Source organism: Tamandua tetradactyla, chromosome 23 (genome assembly GCF_023851605.1).
Source record: "Tamandua tetradactyla isolate mTamTet1 chromosome 23, mTamTet1.pri, whole genome shotgun sequence".
Classification (NCBI taxonomy): domain Eukaryota; kingdom Metazoa; phylum Chordata; class Mammalia; order Pilosa; family Myrmecophagidae; genus Tamandua; species Tamandua tetradactyla.
The window spans coordinates 42096393-42107149 of NC_135349.1; the positions used below are offsets into that span (position 1 = coordinate 42096393).

At 44.7% G+C, this 10757-nt stretch overlaps 1 long non-coding RNA gene across 1 annotated transcript in view; it reads right to left on the reverse strand.

Moving 5' to 3' along the window:
- The window catches only part of LOC143667473 (uncharacterized), a 79198-nt gene extending 69483 nt beyond the window's left edge, over positions 1-9715 (reverse strand). The window contains exon 1 of the long non-coding RNA XR_013168053.1: positions 9410-9715. This is a non-coding gene — a long non-coding RNA (uncharacterized LOC143667473). The remainder of the gene's footprint in view (positions 1-9409) is intronic.
- Between the last annotated feature and the right edge of the window lie 1042 nt (positions 9716-10757).

A 10757-nucleotide genomic window follows, 5' to 3' on the forward strand; every position in this document is an offset into this window, starting at 1 on the left:
AGAATTCTCACCTGCCATGCAGGAGACCCAGGTTTAATTCCTGACCCATGCACTTCCCAAACAAAATAAAACAAGCTAACAAACAAAAAATCAAACAAAAATTCAGCAATTGATGCTGCAATAAGGGGATACTCACTTGGAAAAAGAATGAAATGTGACCCCCGCCATACAGTATACAAAAAAAAAGTAAACAGAATCCAAAAGACCTCTGGGATGCCATCAAGCAAACCAATACCTGCTTTATAGGGGTCCCAAAAGGAGAAGAAACAGAGGAAAAAGGCAGAAAAAAAATATTTAAAGAGATAATGGCTGAAAACATCCCAAATATAACAAGTGACATTATATATATATCTAAGAAGCTCAACAAACTCCAAACAGGAAACCTCAAATAAACCCATACTGAAACACATAATCAAATTGTTAAATGCCAAAGACAAAGAGAGGATGCTGAAAGCAGCCAGAGAGAAGTGACATGTGTTTGATTCCCGGTGCCTGCCCGTGCAAAAAAAAAATTAAAAACATAGAAATATCATGTGAGGCAATTTCACACCTAGGTATATACCCTAAGGGATTGAAAAAAGGAACTGAATGCCTTTTTCTCTTTAATGCTTCATTTACAAGCATTAATGTTCATTAACAATATTATTCACAATCACCAAAATGTGGAAACAATTCAGGTGTCCATCAACAGAGGAAAGGGTAAACAAGATGTGGTATATCCAAATAATGGACTAATTATTCAGTCATAAAAAGAAATGAAGTTCTGATACAAGCTATAGCATGGATAAATTTTGAGAGTATGCTAAGTGAAATAAGCCAGACCCTAAATATTGTATGATTTCACTTTCATGAAATACCTAGATTAAGCACATTCATAGAAATTTCCAGGGGCTAGGAGAAGAAAGGCATAAGGAGTTATTGTTTAATGGGTACATAGTTTCTGAGTGGGGTGATGAAAAAGTTTTGGTAATAGTAGCTGCTTTTAGTTTGTAAAGGCTGTCAGAATGCAATATACCAGAAATGGAATGGCTTTTTAAAAAGGAATTTACTAAGTTGCAAGTTTACAGTTCTAAGGCCATGAAAATGTCCAAATTAAGGCATCCAGAGAAAGATATCTTAACTCCAAAGAAGGGGCTGATGAAGTTCAGGGTTTCTCTCTCAGCTGGGAGGGCACATCTGCTAGCTTTCTCTCCTCATTTCATAAGCTTCCCCAGGGGTAATTTCCTTCTGCATCTCCAAAAATCTCTGTCTGTACGGGCTCTGTTGGCACTGAAGCTTTTTCCAAAATGGTACCCTTTTGAAGGGCTCTAGTAAGCAACCCCACCTTTAATGGGTGAGACACATCTCCATGGAAACTCTCTAATCAAAAGTTACCACCCACAATTGTGTGTGTCACATCTGCATGGAAACAATCAAAAAGATCCCACCCAGCAATATTGAATGAGGATTAAAAACATAGCTTTTCTGGGGTCCACAACAGATTCAAATGAACACAGTAGCACAACATTATAAATGCAGTTAATGTCACTAGATTGTATGCTTAAAATTGGCAAAATGGCAAACTTTATGTTACATACACATTTTACCATGATAAATTAAAAAGAAAGAATTGAAGACATAGATGGTTAAGAGAGACAAAAAGAAGAAACACAGAGAGAGAGATGGGGAGATCAAGATGGGTAGAGAGAAAGAGGAAGGAAGGGAGAACACCAGAGAGATGCAGAGAAAGATGGAATACCCAGTGGGAGACAATGAGAGGCAGGGGAGAGGATGTTCAGAGTGTTGGACAGACAGAAAGATAGCAAGAGAACATGCAGGGAGCAGGATCTACAGAAGGACCCAGAGGTAAGTGGGGAGAGAGAGTCAGAAAGAGACAAAGAAAGAGAGGAAGGGATGGAGAGTTGTGAGAAACAGGGTCAGAGAAAGAGACGAAGAGTGAGAGAGAATTCCAAGGAGAGGAGAGAGACATGGGGCCAAAGGAAGAGCAAGGGAGAGAAGAGGGAGCCTGTGAAGGGCTAGAGGGGAATTGATAGACCCAGGGGAAGGGCCTCTAGGAAGTGGTCCAGGAGTGGAGGGGCAGAAAAGGCAGGAAGACCTGGATATCAGAGGCTGGGGGTCTCTGAGCTCCAAGTCTCTGACCTCCCGGTGGCCAAGCTCTAGAGGGTCCATCACCATAGGAAACAAGGGTCCCCTTTTAGGCTGGAGCTGTGGGGTCCTCTCTCTGGTCTGTCACTGCAGGGTGACTTCGGGGAGAGAGGGCTGCCATTTGGCAGGTGTACCCCAGCACCTCCTCTGAGGGGAGATGAGTCCCAGGCAGTTTCTCCCACTGCCCCAGGGTCCCTGCTGCATCCCTAAACCCTGCCAGTTGGGCCATTATGCTCTAAAACAGGCACCAGAGTCTGTGCTGCCCCCAAGGTCACACAGCGTGGAACTGGCAGATCTGGGTTTGGATCCCCCAGGGTGATGGTGCCCCAAAGATCCTGGGTTTCCTTCTACAGTCAACCAGGAATGTTTTCATTAATGAGCACTCCAACCCTAAAGAGCTGGGGCCACCTCTACTACGGTTAAATCATATCGAGGACCCACTCTAAGCTGGAGACTGGACAGAACTAAATTCTTTATGTGCATTATCTCATTTATTTTACTCTCCTGGTAACTGATTTTATAGATCAGGAGACTGATCTACACAAAGCAGTAGTTGCCCATAGCCTCCCACGTGCTGCGTGTTGTAACTGGAACTTGAACCAAGTTCTACCTTGGAAAAAGATTTCACCCTCAGCCCCATCCTAAGGCCTGCTCTCCAAGGCTTTGAGTGGCCCATGGCAAGTTGACTTTGACTTGGAGAAATTGCTTTTCTAAATATCATTAAGTCATTCATCAGTCAGGATAGACAGCATTATGACGTGATAACAAGCAAGCCCAATTCCCAGTGACTTAACACCACAAATGTTCGCTCCCCATCCACATCAGGTCTTTGCTCCACCCCGTCCACCTGGCAGAACTCAGGCTAATGGGGCATTTTCTATCTGGAACATGGACAGTCCTGTGGCAGATGGAAAAAAAGACCTACTAGACAACTTCCTGGCTCTGAAAGACTGTGCTAAGTGACACCATTTCCTCCCACCCTCATTTCATCAGCAAAAGCAAGACCTATGTGCAAACCTGACCTGATGGGGTGGGGAAGAATAATCCTCTCACCAGAGGGGACTGCAAACCTGATGAATATGCCCAAGGGCCACCGGGAGGCCACAGGAAGTTTTTGTTTTGCTCTGCTTTGCTTGCTTTTTGTTTGTTTGTTTGCTGGCTTATTTGTTTTTGTTTTTCATGCTGTACTGGTTTGAAAGGATGTATGTACCGTAGAAAAGCCATATTTTAATCAAAATCCCAATTCATAAAGGTAGAATAATCTCTATTCAATACTGTATGTTTGAAACTGAAATCAGATCATCTCTCTGGAGATGTGATTTAATGAAAAGTGATTGTTAAACTGGATTGGGTGACGACATGTCTCCACCCATTTGGGTGGGCCTTAATTAGTTTCTGAAGTCCTATAAAAGAGGAAACATTTTGGAGAAGAGATGTTCAGAGAGAGCAGAACAGAATGCCATAGCCATGAGAAGCAGAGTCCACCAGCCAGTGACCTTTGGAGATGAAAAAGTAAAATGTCTCCCAGGGAGCTTCATGAAGCAGGAAGCCAGGAGAGGAAGCTAGCAGATGACGCCGTGCTTGCCATGTGCCCTTCTAGATGAGAGAGAAATTCTGACTATGTTCGTCATGTGCCCTTCCACTTGAGAGAGAAACCCTGAACTTCACTGGCCTTCTTGAACTAAGGTATCTTTCCCTGGATGCCTTTGATTGGACATTTCTATAGACTTATTTTAATTGGGACATTTTCTTGGTCTTAGAACTGTACACAAGCAATTCATTAAATTCCCCTTTGAAAAGCCACTCCATTTCTGGTATATTGCATTCCAGCAGCTGGCAAACTAGAACACCCACCAGTATTCACTCTCCTATATCCTTCTCCCTTTCAATAACCAGACCATGGTTTCACAGTCTTTGCTGTAGAAACAAAGTTTTCTTCCATCTGACCTAAACCTGAAATAAACAAATGTCATTTATTTCCTGGTTGGAGTTTTGAGAAACCTCAAGATGTCTGCAAGGAGGAGGCCCGTTGCTCCCCCATTTTGCCCGTGGGCTGGACCAGGCTCCCTCAGGCCTCCTGGTCTTGGGGTGGGGGAACCTCTGCCTGGGCAGCTTTCACCCCTTCTCGCCATGACGGCCTCCGCCTGCTTTTTTTTCTCTTTTAATGTAATTTTCTTGAGATATATTCATGCACCAGACAATCCATCCAAAGTATCCAATCAATGGCTCACAGTATCAGCACCACAAATCAATTTCCACCCACTTTTTTTGTTTACTCTCTTTTTAAAAATGTTAATGCAATTAAGAATTACTGATTGCATATGTAGAATGGAATGATTTCTAAATGTTGTGTTAATTTTTTTTAATTAATAAAAAAAGAGAGTTTATGTAAAAAAAAAGTTAATGCAATTTTATTGATATAAATTATATATTCACATACCATGTAATCATCCAAAGTGTGCAATCAGTGGTTCCCAGTATCATATCATCACAACTAACTTTTTTCTTTATTTTTATGAAAAATCACATATATACAAAAAAAAGCAATAAATTTCAAACCACACCACAGCAATTAGTTGTAATACAGATTTCAAAGTTTGATATGGGTTACAACTCCACCATTTTAGGTCTTTACTACTAACTGCTCCAAGACACTGGAGACTAAAAGAAATATCAATGTGATTCAACAATCATATTTATTAAACCCTACATTTTCCACATAACTTCACCATCTCCCTTGGTCTTTCTCCTACTCTTTAGGGGTGTTTGGGCTATGCCCATTCTAAACTGTCTCATGTTGAAAGGGGCTGTTGATAATATGGGATAGGAGATGGAAGTAGCTGATGGTCTGGAGAGGCTGATCCCTCTGCATTTCAGGGCTTCTCTGGTCTAGGAACCCATCTGGAGGTTGTAGACTTCTGGAAAGTAATCCTAGTGCATGGAACCTTTGTAGACTCGCACATAAAGCCTCAGGTGTTCTGTAGGATTGGCAGGAATGGTTTTGGTTGGAGTTTGGCAAACTATGATAGGTAGCAATACCCAACTGAAGCTTGCTTGAGAGTAGCCTCTCTACTCTATTTGAACTCTCAGCCACTGATACCTTACTTGTTCCACTTCTTCTCCCCCTTCTGATGAGTATGGCATTGTCAATCCCAGGGTGCCAGGGCCAGGCTCATCCCTGGGATCCACCCACTTTTGAAGGCTCAGCTCAGACATCTGCTTTGGGAAATCCCCTCTGACCCCACAGCCATGGCTCAGCAAACAGTTCCAAGCAGGCTTTGATGTGAGTTCCCTAGAACTTGCTTCCTGCCCAGCTCCTCCTGGGGCAGCACTCAGCCAGTGGAGACAGGAACCCATGGATAAATGTTGCTCTTGTATCCCTTAGGCAACCCTTCTGATAAACTTTCTAGATGGATCCTGTTCTAGTTTGCTAGCTGCCGGAATGCAATATACCAGAAATGGAATGACTTTTAAAAGGGGGAATTTAATGAGTTGTTAGTTTACAGTTCTAAGGCCAAGAAAATGTCCCAATTAAAACAAGTCTATAGAAATGTCCAATCTAAGGCATCTGGGGAAAGATACCTTGGTTTGAGAAGGCTGATGAAGTTCAGGGTTTCTCTCTCAAGTGAGAAGGCACATGGCGAACACAGTCAGGGCTTCTCTCTTGGCTGGAAGGGCGCATGGAGAATATGGGGTCATCTGCTAGCTTTCTCTCCTGGCTTCCAGTTTCATGAAGCTCCCCGGGAGGCATTTTCCTTCTTCATCTCCAAAGGTCGCTGGCTGGTGGACTCTCTGCTTCATAGTGTTGCTCTCTCTGAATTTCTCATTCTCCAAAATATTTCCTCTTTTATAGGACTCCAATAAACCAATCAAGACCCACCCAAATGGGTAGAGACATGTCGTTCCTTAATCCAGTTTAACAACCACTCTTGACTAAATCACATCATCCAGGGAGATGATCTGATTACAGTTTCAAACATACAATATTGAATAGAAATTATTCTACCTTTATGAAATGGGATTTATATTAAAACATGGCTTTTCTTAGGGGGCATACTTCCTTTCAGACCAGCACTCAGGGCTCCCACAGCCCTCTGTGCCCCGCTCCATCCCCTCCTGCACCTCCCTGCTTCATGCTTGGAGCTCCTTGTGGGTAGGAGCTGGGTCTGACTCCCTCTGTGCCCCAGCGCCCAGCAGGGACCTGGCACTAAGGTTGTGATCAGTACTGACTGGAGGACTGAATGAATGAATGAATGAGTGCAGGTTCATGATTAGTGTTCTCTTCTGTACACTAATAGATCCCTTACTCCATCCCTCCTCTGAGCTGTTTTCTCATCTGTCAAACAGGCATGAGCATACTGAGGTACTGAACACTGCAAAACCCCAGGCTTGCACACTTCTGGACAACGAGCAGAGCCTGGGGGTGAGTCTGCTATAACACCTGTGGTAGTTAGATTCAGTTGTCAACTTGGCCAGGTGAACGTGCCTAGTTCTGTTGCTGTGGACATGAGCCAACGGTACGTGAAACTCATCTGTTGCTCATTACATCTGCAGTCGGCTAGGAGGCATGCCTGCTGCAATGAATGACATTTGACTTAATTGGCTGACATTTGACTTAATTGGCTGGTGCTTAAATGAGCACAGCCCAGGCAGCTCAGCATACCTTATCTCAGCACTTGCAGCTCAGCCCAGGCCTTTTGAAATGCAGAAAGAAATCACCCCAGGGAAAAAAAACCCAGAAGCCTGGAGAGGCCAGCAGAGATCACCCTGTGCCTTCCCAAGTGAGAAAGAACCTCAGATGAAAGTTAGCTGCCTTTCCTCTGAAGAACTAACAAAATAAATCCCCTTTTATTAAAAGCCAATCCATCTCTGGTGTTGCATTCCGGCAGCTAGCAAACTAGAACAGCACCTGAAGTGGTTATGATACCAAACAAAGGCGGGATTCTCTGCCCAGTGTGCATAACAGCCAATCCATGACACCAGGTTTCAAAGAGAGAGTTTATTGCTTTGTACAAAGTAAGGGATCAGATGGCTTATCCACCCAAAAATCTGTCTCCCAGAGTCAAAGGAATTCAGGGTTTTTATGGATTCAAATAAGGGAAGATGGAGTCGTTACCTTCACAATATCAAGTATAAACAAGGGTGAGACTAGGCAAGAATAATCATTACAATAGTAACTATAAATAGGGCAGGGACTAGTTGAGTTTCAGGAATTTCAGGTATTACCTTCTGCCTGTTCTACAATATAGAAAGAAAAATATGTCTATATAATGATTCAGTAATCATTACCAGTTGTTAATTTTTAATTTCTTGGTGGCAATTAGACCTTGAGTGATGGCATAACACAATTTATAATTCCCTTGGTCTGCCAGTCAGGATATTGTTGCAATTCTGGGGAGTTTTTATTTTGGGGATGGGAATGAGATCTTCAGTATTTCAAATTCTGCACTTAAAAGGAGGCTTCAAAGATTTCTGCTGCACTATTCCAAATACAGAGGGGCACATAATGTTACTGGGTGGAGGCCTTGAATCCTTTTGCCCCATGTGCTCGATAACCAATTCCTGAGACACTGGAGTTTCAAAGAGAGAAAGAGGTTATTGCTACACATGTAGTAGGAAAGCAGGTGGCCTAGTGGCCCAAAACCTGTCTCCCCGAACTACAGAAATTCTGCTAGTTTTATTAGAGAAAAGATGGACAGGGCTTAAGATAATAAGCACGGTGGCCCCCAATGATGTAATTAGAGGTGATCTAATTATTGAGCATTGATTTTACATGCTTAATCACAGAACATGTGTAGGAAAATGGCAGAATGAAGAGTAACTGACTTTTACAGTAAAGTCAAAGCTACTGCACATGTCAGGTGGGCCCATTTTGGGTAGAACCAGTCTCGGTTATCAAGATAACTTTGGATTTGGAGTGGGTTAGTTCTGGGCTGACCCAAGACCCTTCAGTCATAAACATTAGGGGCCAATGCCATCCTGACCAAAAGGGGGAAAAGAAGTGTAACAAATAAGGTATCAGTGGCTGAGAGAGTTCAAACAGAGTCGAGAGGCTACTCTGGAGGCCACTCTTACACGAGCTTCGGTTAGACATTGCTACCTATCATAACTTGCCAAATCCCAACCAAAACCATTCTAGCCAATCTTAAAGAACACCGAGGGCATTATATAAGATTCTACAAAGGTTCCATGCACTAGGGTAACTTTTCAGAAACCTGCAACCTCCAGATGGGTCCCTGGTTCAGATAAGTCCTGAAACGTAGAGGGGCCAGTCTTTCCAGAACATCAGCTACTTCATCTCCCGACCCCTTATTATTGACAGCCCCTTCCAACATGAAAAAGATCGAATGGGCATAGTGCAAATACCCCTAAAGAGTAGGAGAAAGATCAAAGGCGATGGTGGGGTTATACAGAGAATGTAGGGTTTAAGAAATGAGTGTGATTCTTGAATCATTATCTTGACATTTCTTTTCGTTTCCAGTATCTTAGAGCAGCTAGGAATAAAAACCTAAAATTGTGGAATTGTAACTCATATGAACTCTGAAATCTGTTCTACAACTATTTGTTGTGCTGTGCTTTGAAATGTATTGCTTTTTGTATATACATTATTTTTCACAAAAAAGAAAATGGTGCTGATAAAAAATATTTTTTTCCTTCTCGCCTCCAATGTCCTGGACCAGCTAGAAGGAAAAGTCTGAAATAGTGGTATGGTAGCCCATGACAAACTCGGGACCTGTTCTGTAACAACTTGTTGAAGAGTGCTTTGAAAACTACTGCTTTTCTCTTTCTTTGCTTTGAAAAAAATTTAAAAAAAATAAACATTAGGGGATGTCTTTAGTGATTACAAGACTTTAAAGTTGAGAAACAGGGTAACTGGGCACAAATGAAGATTAGTCACAAGGTTTTTACAATCTCACAGGGGCAGAAGATAAGGGCTGTACAATCTTATCAGAGATCAAGGCAGCTGGATTACAATTTAGAAACTTCAGGTATTTCCCTTTGTCTACTCCAATATCCCAGAAAACAAAAAGGAATATCTATATAAAGATTCAGCAATCAAAATCATCCCTTAAATCCTGATTTCTCACTAGCAATGGCATGCACAGGTCCTGCCTGGTTGGGTGAGGGTGGAATGGGTTGGCAGAGCCCCTGTGGGATGCTGGAGGTGCCACACAATGACCCTTTGTAACTGGGTAGTCACTTTCCTGAGCTCCTTTGGGGAAAGAAGCCTGAGGAACCCCGGTTGGGTGTCCTCTGGTCTCACCTGTGTCTAGATGGTGTCACAGGGAAAGGCTGTGCCAATGACAACCAGAAGGGGCAGGGGCAGGTGGGGAGGTCCCAGGAAGGTGGGAAACCTCCATTTCTTTTCCTTCCTGGGTGGGTGAAGACGAGTACCCAGCAGTAGGGTGGCGGGCCAGCAGGAGTCCCAGCGGTGGGGTCGGGAGCCGCTGCGATCTGACCTGGCAGCTCCAGGGCCTGGCAGGGGGTACGAGAACCCACTCTCCTCTGCAGGCTTTGGTTTCCAGGCAACTGCCGAGCAACAGAACTCAGCCTTCTATGAAGGACCATGGTGGGTGGGGTGGGGGTGGGGCCATGGGCACCGGGGGCAGGGAGCCCTGGTTCCCTGGCCCACTTCCGGGAGAGACATTTTCTAATTGGGCACCCAAACTCATCACTCACACCCCCTGTAACCCCAATCTCAGGGTGCCTGAAACCCACTCTTCCCATCTGGGTAAGCCTTTATGAAGCACCACCTGTATGCCAGCTCCACAAGAAGAATGAGGCCAGCCCTTGCTTTGAGCTCATTTTCTAGCAGGGAGACAGTTTTCCAGAAGGGACACCCGGAGCCCGTGGTTTTCCTAGACTGAGGCAGACAGGGGTTTGGCATTGTGTAGAAGTGAGATCAAATCTTGGCTTCCAGACTTCTTGGCTCCTGGCCTCTCTGAGCCTCAGTTTCTTTATCTGTGAAGTGGGACAGCAGAGGTCTGAGATCATAAGATCCTGTATTTGGCGTCTCAGCCCACAATAGCCTGGAGTCACTGAGAACACCTTTATCTTCTTTACCCAACATAAATTGATGACTAATTGGGTAGGGGTGGGGCGGGACACAGAAAGGAAACATATTCATTGGGGGCCATGACTGCCACCTCTTCAATATTGAGCACCTACTGTGTTCCCCTCCCCCTCACACTGTCCCTTGGTGGAGGCTTAGAGCCCACTCAACAGATGAGAAGCCTGAGGAGAAGGGCATAGGGTATGGGGACCCCTGGGACCCAGCCGAGATCTGGCCCTCTCCCTAGGGCCCCGGCCCCACCGGGACCAGAACCTACAGTGACCTTGAGCAGGTCGCTGGGGGCCTCAGGTCCCCTCCCATGGGGGATGGGGGCGGGGGGCGGGGAGAGTTGTAGAGAGCTGATTTGAACGGGTATGGGGAGCGCCTAGATTCCTTCCCTTTATAATTGCATGTTAAGGTCAGCTCAGTACCGCCCTTTCCCCAAGGCTTCTGCCTCCATTCCATCGCCCAGGTGAGCGCGGGGAGGGGGCGGCCACTTCGATGGCCAAGGACGCAGAGACCCGGACGGGGCCACGCGGGTCCCGGCTCGGCCCGCCCT